This window comes from Ovis aries, chromosome 17 (assembly GCF_016772045.2).
Source record: "Ovis aries strain OAR_USU_Benz2616 breed Rambouillet chromosome 17, ARS-UI_Ramb_v3.0, whole genome shotgun sequence".
In the NCBI taxonomy this organism is placed as follows: Eukaryota; Metazoa; Chordata; class Mammalia; order Artiodactyla; family Bovidae; genus Ovis; species Ovis aries.
Window position 1 is genome coordinate 19,331,469 of NC_056070.1, and position 15,838 is coordinate 19,347,306.

Consider the following 15,838-nt stretch of genomic DNA (forward strand, 5'->3'; position numbering starts at 1 on the left):
GACCTTATAAAATGCATATAATGTTCTCATTGCCCTAAAGGCACAGTGTTGCCAGTCTTACCTCCTCCCCATCTCCTCCTCCCTTGTTTGAAAATTATGTGAAAAATGTAGTGGCTTCACATTCAAATTTAAGTCTTCCAGCCAAAATCATTCACATCTGTGAGTATTAGGCCAAGCTAGACCTGAGAGATATTATCATTTCGAGTTCTGAACATTATATATAGATTATAGAAAAAGTCATAAGGGCAAATAATGTTCATCCATCATTATCACATATATTTCACAGTGTTTTCTATTGCATGGAATTAAATTTAAGGTTATGTACTTACTATAAATAAGGAAAGGATAAGAGCTAACATTTACATGGCATTTCCCAAACATTAATTAATTCAACAGCAAAATAAATATTATACCTTGTGACAGAAAGCTGCCTAAGTTTTATGACTAAATTATTTATTACTTGAGAAATGTTTTGGTTGAATGGTGATTAGATAAGCAGGATTAAAAAAAAAGACTGCTTTACAAAGTGTTCTTTTTTCTTTTATGTTTATACTGAGATAATTCAATGGGCTCAACTGTTAACAGGAAATACACCTTGTAGTTTAATTTAGTATAGAGGTATTCACACAGTTGTAGGCACATAGTAACCAGCTCATACATTTCAAAGAGTCAAGAAAAGCTTAAAGCATTATTTCAGTTCAGTTCAGTTCAGTCCAGTCGCTCAGTCATGTCCGACTCTTTGTGACCCCATGAATCGTAGCACGCCAGGCCTCCCTGTCCATCACCAACTCCCGGAGCTCACTCAGACTCATGTCCATTGAGTCAGTGATACCATCCAGCCATCTCATCCTCTGTAGTCCCCTTCTCCTCCTGCCCCCAATCCCTCCCAGCATCAGAGTCTTTTATAATGAGTCAACTCTTCGCATGAGGTGGCCAAAATACTGGAGTTTCAGCTTTAGCATCATTACTTCCAAAGAAATCCCAGGGCTGATCTCCTTCAGAATGGACTGGTTGGATCTCCTTGCAGTCCAAGGGACTCTCAAGAGTCTTCTCCAACACCACAGTTCAAAAGCATCAATTCTTTGGTGCTCAGCCTTCTTCACAATCCAACTCTCACATCCATACATGACCACAGGAAAAACCACAGCCTTGACTAGATGGACCTTAGTTGGCAAAGTAATGTCTCTGCTTTTGAATATAGTATCTAGGTTGGTCATAACTTTTCTTCCAAGAATTAACCTTTTAATTTCATGGCTGCATTACTTAGAGGTAAATAAATTCAGAACACAGATCTGAGACCAGTGATTGGCTAAGGGAGGGTAAATGGTAAGAGCATCCATTTCTTATTTCTGCTGTTACAAATTGCTAGAGGCTTAAAACAACAGAAATTTATAATTTTCCAGTTCTGGAGGTCAGAAGGTGGAAATGGGTCTCACTGGGGTAAAATCAAGGTATCAGCAGTACTTGTTTCTGGAGGTTTTGGAGAAGTGCCTTTTCCAACTTCTAAGACTGCAGGCATTTCTTGTCTTCTGCCCCCTGGTTTAACAGCAAAGGCTGTTGAGTCTTTCTCAGATAGTATTGCTCAAAACTGTTTCTTCTGCCTCCCTCGTCCACATTTAAGGTTCTTTGTGATTACATTGGACTCACCCGGATTATTCAGGATACTCTTCCATTTTAAAATCAGCTGCTTAGCAACCTAATTCCAACACAGTCATAATTCTTCTTTCCCATATAACCTAAAATGTTCCAAGATTAGAAAATAGACATCTAGGTGTGGCGTGGGGTCGGGGATTTGGGTGGGAGGGCTTTATTGTGCCTACCACAGCAAGATGATGTGACATAGTCATGTGATAGAGCAAAACGCTGCCACCCAGGACTGGATCTAACTTAACAATCCTTATCCAAGTCACAGCTTATGTTTTGGGTTCTCTACTATAATATAGTTGCAGACAGGTGGTTCAGTGGTAAAGAATCTGCCTGCCAATGCAGGAGACACAGCTTCAATCCCTGGATCAGGAAGATCCCCTGGAGAAGAAAATGGTGACCCATTTCCACCAGAATATTGGTGACCCAGTATTCTTGCCATGGACAGAGGAGCATCGTGGGCTATAGTCCATGGGATTGCAAAAAGTTGGATACTACTTAGTGACTGAGCATAGACAGCCAAGTCAGAACCCCAAACATCATCTTTTTTTTTGTTTGTTTGTTTGTTTTACTTTACAATATTGTATTGGTTCTGCCACACATCAACATGAATCTGCCATGGGCGTACACGTGTTCCCCATCCTGAACCCCCCCTCCCTCCTCCCTCCCCGTACCATTCCTCTGGGTCATCCCAGTGCACCAGCCCCAGGGATCCTGTATTGAACCTGGACTGGTGATTCATTTCTTATATGATATTATACATGTTTCAATGCTATTTCAGATCATCTCACCCTTGCTCTCTCCCACAGAGTCCAAAAGACTGTTCTATACATTTGCCTCTTTTGCTATCTCGCATACAGGGTTATTGTTACCATCTTTCTAAATTCCATATATATGCATTAGTATACTGTATTGGTGTTTTTCTTTCTGGCTTACTTCACTCTGTATAATCGGCTCCAGTTTCATCCACCTCAGTAGAACTGATTCAAATGTATTCTTTTTAATGGCTGAGTAATACTCCATTGTGTATATGTACCACAGCTTTCTTATCCATTCGTCTGCTGATGGACATCTAGGTTGCTTCCATGTCCTGGCTATTATAAACAGTGCTGCGATGAACATTGGGGTACACGTGTCTCTTTTGATTCTGGTTTCCTCAGTGTGTATGCCCAGCAGTGGGATTGCTGGGTCATAAGGCAGTTCTATTTCCAGTATTTTAAGGAATCTCCACACTGTTCTCCATAGTGGCTGTACTAGTTTGCATTCCCACCAACAGTGTAAGACGGTTCCCTTTTCTCCACACCCTCTCCAGCATTTATTGCTTGTAGACTTTTGGATAGAAGCCATCCTGACTGGCATTTCGTGCTGAACATCATCTTTAAAAATTCTTTTCCTGCTCCTTATATCCAGTTTTGTCACTGAGATCTGTTAATCTTGCCTCTTAATTATCTTCTGCTGGGGTCCAGCCCTGGTGGATCCAGGGTAATTCGAAGTGGGGATGGAGTCAGCGTCCTAGGAATTAATTGCTTAATTAAAGATATAGAGGGAGATTAGAAAGAAATAGTGTAGTAGGGAAATTAGTGGAGAAAAAGAGGGTGAATAACTTGGTTTATGTGGGATACCAATAAAGCTTCGAGACAAGAAACTTGCACCACCTACGTAGGCCACTGGTGCCCACTTGAATATTGGAGGGTGCCCCACCTTGGGCTCCCTCTTGCATGGAACTTAAAAGCCAGGGCAAAATTAGCAGGCTAGGAGAGCACCCACGCTCCAGATGGGAATTCAGCCAGAAAACGGAGAACAAGAAAGGACGACACAGGGGAATCAGTCTTTCCAGAAACTGATCCATTTTCTTTATTTTCAGGTTTGCTTATATACTTTTTGTTATACATAGGTATGAAGACAGAGTCACACGGGGTCAGCAGACCTGACCTTTATCAAAATCAGGTGCTTCATATAAAAGTATACAAAGGTCTTAGGGGTTTTACATCATCTTCTGGCCATGAGGTCTGCTGACATTTTATGATCCTTTCTTTTCTGATAACGGTCAGTCAACCAAAAAACTTATTTTCCAGGGGTGATTTTACTTAAACCAGGCACCACCCTCCGAAGGTACCAGATAAAGTTGCATTCCTATAGGATGAGGGTGTAGTGAGTTACAATTAAGAAAGGAACTTACTTAGCCTAAGGTTAACATGATTAATCTTAAAGGTTAATACTTATTTCTCCTATATGCTAGTTATATTCATTATAAGGGCAGGGAATATGGAGACTTAGCAGCAAATATTGGCCCAACAAATGGAAAAACCCTTCACCAATATAATTCCTAATCAACCCACTATACTAATAATTTCTAACTTCCTGAAAGAATCTGCCTTTAGTAAGTCTAACACATCTCATGTCTTTCATGGTTGGGAGGCTGTAAACAATCACATGTGGCCAGATGAACCTGTACAGGCAGGCTAGATAACCTTCAGAGGAGTTTGTAAGTTGAAACACTCTTGTCACGCCCAGGAATTTTTATTAACCGGAGCTATAGGTTAACTCCTTCTCCAAGAGAGGTGATGGAGGCGAACACCCAGTAAAGTCAGAGGTGTAGGTGAGAGCATAAAACAGTAAAGTAGGCAGACTCTGGTTTTGGGGGTAGATGCTCGGGAACAGGGGGTTTCCTGAGGCTCGATCCCACCTTTGCATATGCCGAAGCCTCCTTCCTCATGACCTTTGCCATGGGCGGAGTTCCTCACGCTGGCTCCAAGCAATCTTCCGATTTTTTTTTTTTCCTTTGTTGCATCCCTTACCTTACCTTAGCTCAGATTCCCATCATCTTTCACCTGAATAATTGCATTTAGCTCCTAGCAAGTGTTTATATTTAAAGTCTCTAGAGTTAGTCTATTTATATTTCCCATTCAAGCATCAGGATGGGCTTTCTAAAACTTGAATATGTTAATGTCATTCTCCTTTCCAGTGGTTCTTGCCTTTTATAGCAATGATTCATATCTGGATTGGGAGAATCAGGATCTTAGTTTTAAAATTTTTTTAAATTTAAATGCAAAGTGTAGTTGATTTACAGTATTGTATTTCAGGTGTACAGCAAAGTGATTCTGTTATATAAGAATATATATATATATATATATATATATATATATATATCTGCTAAGTCACTTCAGTCGTGTCGGACTCTGTGCGACCCCTAGATGGCAGCCCACCAGGCTCCCCCGTCCCTGGGATTCTCCAGGCAAGAACACTGGAGTGGGTTGCCATTTCCTTCTCCAATGCATGAAAGTGAAAAGTGAAAGTGAAGTCGCTCAGTCATGTCTGACCCTCAGTGACCCCATGGACTGCAGCCTACCAGGCTCCTCCATCCATGGGATTTTCCAGGCAGGAGTACTGGATTGGGGTGCCATTGCCTTCTCCATATATATATATGATATTAAATATAGTTCCCTATACTATACAGTAAGTCCTTATAACATATATTTTAAATATAGTAGTGTGTATCTGTTAATCCCAAACACTTTATGCTCCCCCCTTTTCTTTTTGATAACTGTGTTTATTTTCTGTATCTGTGAGTCTATTTCTTATTTTAAATAAGTTCATTTGTATCTTTTTTAGACCCTATATATGAGATATCATGTAATATTTGTCTTTCACTTACTTCACTTAGTATGATAATCTCTAGGTCCATCATGTTGCTGCAAATGGCATTATTTTTTTCTTTTTTATGGCTGAGTAATATGTGAAGAGTTGACTCATTGGAAAAGACTCTGATGCTGGGAGGGATTGGGAGCAAGAGGAGGAGGGGACGACAGAGGATGAGATGGCTGGATGGCATCACTGACTCGATGGACGTGAGTCTGAGTGAACTCCGGGAGTTGGTGATGGACAGGGAGGCCTGGTGTGCTGCGATTCATGGGTCACAAAGAGCTGGACCTGACTGAGCAACTGAGCTGAACTGAATATTCCATGTGTGTGTGTGTGTTTATGTGTACCTCACATCTTCTTTATCTATTTATCTGCCCATGGACATTTAAATTGCTTTCATGTCTTGGCTATTTTAAGTTGTACTGCATGTACAACCCAGGGGTTGCATGTATCTTTCTGAATGAGTTTTTTATCACACAAAGATAACCTTTCAAAAAGGCATATTGAATTATCTAAATCTCCACTCACCTGCCCCAGGATTCTAAGATGCTTTAGGGATCCTATCCTCTCCCTCTCACTGAAGAGCCATTTGAAAATCTTTGTGTATACATCTGGTATACTAAATTAGCACAGTTATGGGAAGCAGAGTAATTATTTTGTTCTCCATAGTCTCTTAAACCTTTTCTCTATGGGGCTAGATTTTCCTCTGCTCAAGATGCAAACTCCATTACCTAACTAATCTTAGGAAATACAAAGTTGTAGGGTCATCGAATACAACTGGAGAGAGTTACGTGAAACAGAAACCCATGTGTGATTCTCAAAAGCCTCTTGCCCTCACAACCTTTATAAAATGTGCCATCAAGAGATGTCAGTTTTGTACTTTAGACATCTCTTGAATTTTAGTTCTACATTACAGACAAAGCTTCAGCTCCATTCAAGTTAGAGCATTTTAGCTAAGACCAGTTGTAGACAGCTTACAGTTGGGGAAGAGTGTGTCAGCTTGTTCTTTTTGCACCAGTTCTCCTCCCATCAGCTTAGGAACTGTGATTCCTGATCCTCTTGACTACCGTAGAGGAACAGGTATGTGGGCTGGAAATCTCACTTGACTTGGTACATGCAAAACCTGATCTCAGACTCTTAGGACCTGACTGAAATTAAAAGGTGCTCTTTCTTGGTCATAAAGTTGTGAGTCTTCTGGGAGCTCTCAAGACTGAAGAGCTCTCACTTGCATTCCCCTTGATGTATATGATACACTCTGACTTGAGAGATGCTCTCATATGGTATGTGACACTATGGCCCCACATCTACTGATGGAAAAGACGCTAGCATACTTTGTGTCAACCTGGTGTAAAGCGTCTGCCTGCAGTGCGGGAGACCCAGGTTCAATCCCTGGGTTGGGAAGATTCCCTGGAGAAGGAAATGCCAACCCACTCCGGGACTCTTGCCTGGAAAATTCCATGGATGGAGGAGCCTGGGTAGGCTACAGTCCATAGGGTCACAAAGAGTCGGACATGATTGAGCGACTCACTTTCACTTCCAGTGTGGGAATGCAGGCCACTGAAATCTGCTGTCTTTCATTCCCTCCTCCTCCTCCTCCTGGAAGAGCTTTCCAACCCTGCTCTGCTTTTTGGAATTTTCAGGTGGGAGTCAGAGTCCAAACCACTGCTTCCCACCAACATCACAGTCCCCTCTCTTGAAGCTCTTCATCAGGATTGAGTGAGGGGTGGATGAGGCCTTTCTCCACAGCAAACCAGTCCACTAATTGTTATTTCTGGAGTATAGTTAATATATAACATGCTTAATTTGAGGTATACAATGCAGTAATTTTATATACGTATATATTGCAAATGATACCAAAATAAAGTTAGTTAACACATCCATCACCTCATATAAGTTACAATTTAAAAAAAAACTAGTCTCTTAGCATCTTTTGAATATATAATATAGTATTGTTAACTGTAGTCATCATGCTGTCCTCGAAATCCTCAGAACCTATTCTTTTTATAAATTATAACTTACAGCTTGTACCCATTGATCACTTTCATCCAGTTTTCTCACTCCCCACTTTCTGACTTTGACAACCACCAATCTGACCTCTATTCCTGTGCATTTGGTTTTTTAAGATCCCACATGTAAGTGAGATTATATAGTATTTGTCTTTCCCTGACTTCTTCAACTTAGAATAATGCCTTCATAGTTCATCCTTGCTGTCACAAATGGTAGGACTTTCTTCTTTTTTATAGTTGAAACAGCTTTCTCTCTTGGGCCTTCTTTTTGGTATATAGGCCCAAACTCTAGCTTGGGGCTTTCAGTATGGAGGGGTTGGTTAAGTTCACTCTGTGGGCTTGTCATTCTGTGACTTTACATGAATCACATGTGGAATTGATTCATGATCACATGAATTTTGTAATTCTATATGAATCAGAGTCTTTACTCTTGTTGCTTCAAGAGGAAAAATGCTGGTGGGAGTCTAGCATGAATATCAAAAGTTTGTTCTGAAATTCATGTTTTTCTGCCTTCTTTTCTGTATCTGATAACCACCAAATGGCACTGTAATAAGTGTCTCTTTTTCATATTTTACCAGTGGAAGAATGTATGGACTGGTGAGATGTGTGTGATTTAGATATAAATGTATGTGTCTTTATTTATGTCATAGAGCACATTTAACTTTTTGTATTAGCTAACACACACATATAGACACATAAAAGCTTACATTCTGCAGACTCAAACTCATGTAAAGAAGGAGGGATAACTGCTAAGCACCTAAGTTTATTATTTCATTCCATCCCTATGGGAAATTTATGAAGTTGGTAGTAAAATCCTAATTTTCCAGATTCAGGGTCACTGTAAAAAAGGCTGGCTGCTATTAAAACAATTCTCTGTGAATTTACCCAGTCAAGGCTAATTCTCACCCACAAACACTCATCAGAGTTTCTTAATTGAGTAGTTTTGTTCCAAGAGGCTATTGAGATATTAGAGTCCTTCTGTTGTGCAACTTCATCATATCTTGAGACTTTAATTTCCAGATGCCCAGACTCAGGAAAGTGAATTCAAAACATTACTTGGAATAGTTTAGGAGCCTGGTGTTACATCACTTCTTCCCATGTTGCATTGTGTGCTGTCAATCACATGGACAACTAACTGTGAGGGAGTCTGGGAAGCAGAGGTGCTTACTCAAAGGATGAGGCTACTGACCCTTCATGTAGTCAGGAAGTACAACACTGAGGCTCCAAAACCTAGCTTTGAAAATATACTTGGCAAGATTACTTTGTAATCCTACAAGTGCTTTAGACAATATGAGAATAATTCTAAGCTTTTTCACAGAATTTTTGGCTTATAAATGTGTATGTTTTAAGATCTTTCATAATTTTTCTGATGGCTCAGATGGTAAAGAATCTGCCTCCAATGCTGGAGACCCAGATTCAATCCCTAGGTTGGAAGATCCCCTGGGGAAGGGAATGACAACCCACTCCAATATTCTTGCCTGGAAAATTCCATGGACAGAGGAGCCTAGAGCATTATAGTCCATGGGGTCACAAAGAGTCAGATGTGACTGAGCAACTGACACACACATAATTTTTCTAGGGTAATTATCAAGAAATGTGACCTTGACTGACACAAAATGTTTAAGGGCCCCCTCTTTAAAAACAACAGCAACAACAAAAACCAAAACCTTTTAGGTCAATCATTAATTACGCTTTAAATCAAATACATGTTAAGTGATGAAGAGAAATGAATACAAGAATATATTTATTGGTGCTCAAATTAATTTTTATATCATTATGAGATTTCTTGGTAAGCAGTTTAGGGAAGCTGTATACACAAAGCTGCTTATTTGTTCATCTAATGTAGGTAGACCTCTCCAAATTGTGTGCTCTAAATATTACCTTTATTTTCCTAGTGACTACTGTATACTTTTAATTACTGTAATTATTTTAATTATTGTTAGCAGTAATTTAGAGAGGCCTACTGTATGTCACATAACCAGTAACTTACAAAATGCAAAGATTTGTAGCAAGTAAAGTAGTCATATCTGTCTCCCTAGATGATTGTGGCCTAGATGAAGTTACGGAGTTTTAATCTTGGTCTGATTGTTTTGCTGTGTGATCTGGGCAACTTACTCTAACTCATGCATTGGACTGCAGTCCACCAGGTTCTTCTGTCCATGGATTTCTCCAGACAAAATTAGTGAAGTGGGTAGCCATTCCCAAGCCAGGGGTCAAACCTGGGTCTCCCACATTGCAGGCAGATTCTTTACCGTCTGAGCCACCAGGGAAGCCCTACTCTAACTCTGCAAGCCTCAATTTCTTCATCTGTAAGGGGGGTACAAATACATTCCTGCATTTTCTGGAGAGGTTTATATGAGGTAATACATTTAAAGCAGTTAGTATAGTAACTGACAAATTGTATCTCCAGGTATGAACTATAATGTTAATAAAACCGATCATCATGGACATTACTACTATTATTCTAGTTTCAATTATTTTCCTTTGTAAAATGGAGATAATGCTTTCAGTGCCCTCAGAAATAAATGAGCTGTATATAAAATATCTCATATGCAATAGGAAATCAATTGAGATTATTTATTTATACTTTTTCTAGACACAAAAGAACCTGAATTTATCTCTCCAATAGTTGGATCTCTGTCACTGGTCTGAGTAAGTCCTTCAGACTCCGTGAGAGTCCTTTAATTCTGAATTTTGAAGAATGTTTCCATAAATTTGCAGTGCTGAATGAGAGATGCTTGTTATTCAATACTTTTTGGCCCAGAATTTTCCATAATTGCATTATTGAGTTGGTGATACTAGTCAGAAACTATTCCAATTGTGAACAGTATGAAGTGTCCAGTCGGCAGTATTATTTCTATGTGTTTACATGGAGTTAGGTTTGTCTGACTCTAAAGCCCATGCCTTTTCTATCTGGAAATAATTTTACTTCCTATTCTTTATTGTGTGTATATAGGACATCTATTTTCTGTTATGGGAGCCCTGTATCCAAAAGCTACTGATATGTTGCCATTTCTGGAAGGTTTTTTGTGTTGGGTTCAGATTCAGCATTTACGATATACTGCCCTCGATAGTGTTCATTGCCACTCCCCTGGGCTGTAATGAACAAGTGCTCAATGGTTTAGCAACGACTTTAGGGAAGTCAGGAGGCTGGCCGTCAACCACAGCAGGTCACAGTGTCGCAGGCACTGACATTCTTACTTCACCTCTGAGTCCTCAAACTGAGTATTTTTAACTGATGCTTTGAAATAATGGCTAGGGAAAAAAAAAATATCTTCAGATCTTCTGAATGCAAATTTACTTAATGCCATAGTAAAATATATCATTTTTGCTTCTAGGATACAAATCATTTTTCCCTTCAGAAGCTGTGGCATTCGCTACTGAACTGGAGGTTTGGCAGTACTACATTAAATGGAAATCTCAGTTGAGCTGAAGAAGGAAGTGGATCTGAGTAAATTTAGCTGCATCTCTGCTTTAGTCTTAGAGTGGAGCCAGCTCTTGAAAGCAATTCCTGCTGCCTTGACAATTTCCCTTTCTCTTTTGGATTATGAAAATAGTTCCTACAGTAGAGTTGTTATTCTTCTCGTTCTGTATTGCAGTCTTTCTCCCCACCCGTGTTTCTTTCTTAATTAGGATTATCTGCCATCTTTCACTACTAAAAGTGAGGTGAAAGCCTTGATTCTCCAGGCTTCTAAGCAGCAACATGATCAGTAAGACCAGCTTCTGGCAGGAAAATGAAATTAGTTTTAATGTTAAACAAAGAAACTGCAGGATTTCACCTGTAGCCCAAGTCTGACTAGAAAATGATAAAAGAGGAAGTCAGGGTATAACACTCTGATTAGATGAATTGCCTTTAGACATGGCTTTTAAAAAATAATCCCAAACCAAAAGCCACACAGCTGCAAGCCCAAGAGGTAGTAAAAGAAAGAAAAAAAAAAAAAGAGCCACTTATAGGACCTGAAGATTAGCAGAGCCTCATTAGGGACCTAGGCAGGGGACGGCAGCAGGGCAGTTGTGTTTTCCTGTGGATGGATCTGAACCATGGGATGAATGCATTTTGGGGAAACACATCCTTTTTTTGGCATCACCTTTGCTTAAGGGGGGCTTCCCTGGTGGCTCCAGGGGTAAAGCGTCTGCCTACTATGTAGGAGACCTAGGTTCAATCTCCAGGTTGGGAAGTTCCCCGGCTGAAGGGATAGGCTACCCACTCCAGTACTCTTGCCTGGAAAAATTCCTTGGACGGAGGAGCCTGGCAAGCTACAGTCCATGAGATTGCAAAGAGTCGCACATGGCTGAGCAACTTCACTTCACTGGCTTAAGGAAGAAAACTTCCCAGAACACTCCAAATATGATTTCAGGAAATTCAAATGTGTTGAACCAAACTTGCTAATTTGTTGGGCAAGGTGTCTGACCCCTTCATGTATTTTTATATTTACTGAGATGTCTAGTGTGAGTGAAATTTTCTCAGAAGTACCTGGAGGGAGGTGGAAGTTGACCCGGCAAACAGGGCTTGAGGGGAGAGGGCGGCTGGAATAGACTGAGGGAATGGGGGCAATCTAGGGAAGACCACTTAGTGATTCATTTCTCTTCGGTGAGGCTGATACTTGCTCTCTTTAAATTGCTATAGTGCAGGAATCAGTATGGCTGTGCCCTTGCAAAATGAATGGAGACCCACTATCCTATTAATCTTCAAAAGGCTTTCATTTTCTCAACATAAAAAGCAGCCTTGCTGGGCCCAAATTATGGTCTTCTAACCACGTTAAGACCTAAGCTTTCCCAGTCAAAGTGGTATTTAAGGAATGTAGATGAAAGTTCTTGCTATGTGTTTTTGTGTGTGTTCATACCTATTTGCACATTGCAAAACATCAATTCAAAGCAATTGGCAGAATATCTGTCTATGCTGGTAGCCCTTATAAACATAGTTTTGCTCCCCTCAAAGGAAATCCCTTCTCTGGTTCACCAGTATATCTTGGGAGAGATGATTTTGACTCATCTCTTTACCTTTGGTTCTTCCTTTTGCAACTTAGTTCTAAAGTACTACTTAGACGTATACTCGCACACATACACACACGTCAGTGGGGGAGTCTGCCAGTAATTTGGACATGTGCACTTCTCTGGAAGTTGCCAGGTGATAATCCAGCAGGAAAACTTTAGAACGTGTCAACTGTCAGAGAAGCCACAGGGTAATCATTAACCTCAGGTGAGCCAGTCTCGTCCCTTATACTCCCGGCAGGCAGTGTGACAGAGCAGGTGGTATGAGGCAGTTACCACCATGCAGAAAGTAGGGAGCATGTCTTAAAAGAAACTGTGGTCTGTAATTATTTGGGGCTGACACTTGCTGAACACCTTCCCTAATGATCCCTGATGCGTGTCTTAGTACCTTACTCAAGCAGAAGGTAATCTCCTTTAAAACCACTGCAGGCACCGTAACTGGTGGCCAGCTTCTTATTTCATCACTCCTGGAATATGCTGCTGCTGCTGCTGCTGCTAAGTCGCTTCAGTCGTGCCTGACTCTGTGCAACCCCATGGACAGCAGCCCACCAGGCTCCCCCGTCCCTGGGATTCTCCAGGCAAGAACACTGGAATGGGTTGCCATGTCCTTCTCCAATGCATGAAAGTGAAAAGTGAAAATGAAGTTGCTCAGTCGTGTCCGACTAGTAGCAACCCCATGGACTGCAGCCTACCAGGCTCCTCCATCCATGGGATTTTCCAGGCAAGAGTACTGGAGTGGGGGTGCCATTGCCTTCTCTGTGGAATATGCTAGTTCTCTCTATTTAGGGTTAACTGTTAAAGAAAGATGTACTTAAACTCTTGAAATAGTCTGCATTGATGAGTCTCATCATTACTTTTCAGATTATGATATTTAGGGAAGGGAAATATGAGGAGGATGAGGAGTCTTAGCTCTTTGAGAAGAATTCTGAGTTCCTGAGAAAAGTGGCCTATAAATTCATGGTATAATTATCTGGATCATGTTGTCATTCTTTTCATCTAAACAAGTTTGTAGATGCATGGTTGGGAATAAAACTCATCTTGTGGAATGTAATCCCCAGGGCCATGAGAAATATGGGTCCTGGAAAGGAAGCATGTGCCATTGGCAAAGACTTTGGGGTGTGGGGACTGATGACCTTTCAAGGCCCAGGGCTCAGGACAGCAGTGACACCATCTTTTTCACTTTCCACAACTAAGAGCCTGCTTTGTCAGATATTCATGTCATCTGATTGAATTTTCTGCCATGACTACCAGGAATTTTTCAATAAGCTTTAGTTGACAGGACAGAGAAGCAATTCAGGAGAAAATGTGTATTCTTTCACTCAGCTGTCATATTAAAACATAGGGGTTCTCCTTTACTAGAATATCTGGATGAACCTCTAAGGAAGACAGAGGGCAAGCCACAGGAGCATGTGCTGGTAATCAAAGGTGGAGTCACATTGTATTTGCAGGAAGGCAGAACCTGTCATAAGGAAGTTTTGTTGGTTCAGCATCTCCTGGATGTGTTCACATGGGCAAAATGCACAGTAGGTGCTAAGGTAGAGAGGATTTACTCTGCATATAAAGAAGAGAAGAATTGGAAGTTTCTGAGGGAAATCTGGGAGAGAGGAGAAAGAGTGCAGAGTCTGATACTGCAGGAGGGAAGGGAGAGGTCAAAAGAAGAAAAAAAAACTTCCGTGGAGGTTTAGCTGAAGGGGATAGTAGAGGCAAGACAAACTGAGGAGTTCAAGTTGTTTGTTATGGAGTATGAAATGTTAATCTTTTCACCCATCTCACTTATGAAAATATTAGATCTGCATTGCTTATATATTTGTGTGTGTGTGTGTGTGTATCTGAATTCCTGAAGACCACTTAGAGAAGTAATGAATGCCACATCCAGGCTTTCTCAGAAACAGCAAAACAAAACAAAAAGTGTGTGTGTTGATAAACTCCAGAGTAAGAGGATTAGAAGAAAGCTACCCTAGAATTTAAACATTTCTTTCTGTTACTGAACAAAAATTAAGCTAAAACAACTTTGTAAGAGGCAAGGAGGACTTTAACTGTGCCAGATAATATCTGACCTAGGCACTAAAATGCCAAAGTGTAATTAAAATGAAGGAACCTGAAGGAAAGAAGAACAAAATTATGTTAATTGTTATTATTGTAATTATTAGTAATTATTTTTAAATAGAGTGATGTTGACTGTCTCCACATAACTATTCCTATGTTGTTACTGTTTTATTTTTAAACTTCTTTTGATTATCTGAATCTCCGGTGTATCTGAACCCAGAACTCTCCTTTTATCCCTCTAGGGATCTTATGTTAAAGTTGAAATAACAAGCTTGGTTCTATCATGACATGCCAATTCAAACAAAATGAGAAGAGATCAAATAAATGATAGCCAAGTAGGATATGTGGAGATGTTTATTGAGTTGCATCATATTCGAGTTTTCTGTTGAAGTTCTTTCCTCTGTTTGTCCTTGAGAACTAGGGAAACATCTTTACACATTCTCTACAGAAGCAATGGTCTTAAGAGCTGAAAAGCACCTTTGAGATGATTGACTTCCCAATCTGAGCTACAAACTTTGCTATGCTCTGACTGTCTCAAACTGAGATCTAGCCTTTGTTTGAACTCCTTTGGTATTCACAAGGCTGACAATTACATTTTCTGTATGATTCTAATTATTAAAAAAAATTATATAAGCAACAGGATATTCAGTGGTCTTTTCTCCAAAGGCCCAAATTGTAGAACATGCTAAGTCACTTCAGTCATGTCTGACTCTTTGTGACCCTGTGGGCTGTAGTCCACCAGGCTCCCCTGTCCATAGTGTTCTCCAGGGAGGAATCCTGGACTGGGTTGCCATGCCCTCCTCCAAGGAATCTTCCTGACCCAGGCCTTGAACATGCATCTCTATGTCTCCTGCATCAGCAGGTGGGTTCTTTACCACCAGTGCCACCTGGGCAGTCCAAGGAATGATTTAGAAAACATTCTCAATCAAGGAGTTAGACTTGTAGGGTCTAGAAAAGGAGCTAGATCCTAACCTGGGTCTGCGTGTATGGACTGTTATATCCACCTACAGGCCTAAATGAAAGATGGAGGTTAAAAAGGCTTTAGGGAAGATATTTCTTTGGCAATACCTTCTATGTGTTGCTGGAATGGGGCAAGAAGAATTAAGTATTTTCCTCCTCACTCTAAGTGAGAAGGCTTTAGGGGAGGGATCAGGTTTCAATGAGCAAAGAGGTTTTCCTAGTTGACGTGTGTTGATCAAGCTCTTGATGTTTAAAGACACGTTACTCAAGCTGTTTGTAACCAATCTTGTTACTGAACCAGGTTTACCTCTTCCAGTAATACCAATCTACCGACACTGGGTTGTGGGGAAGGAGAGTGCAGTGTTTACTGCAGGGCACCAAGCAAGGAGTCCTGGACCACTGGTGCTCGAAAGGCCTGAACTCCCCAGGTGACTTGAGCAAAGCATTTTTCAAGGCTAGATGAAGGAGGGGCATCCCAGGGTATGTGATCAGTTCATGCACAATGCTGTTTGGTTGATGGTGACATAACAGTGTGGTGTCACAGAGAT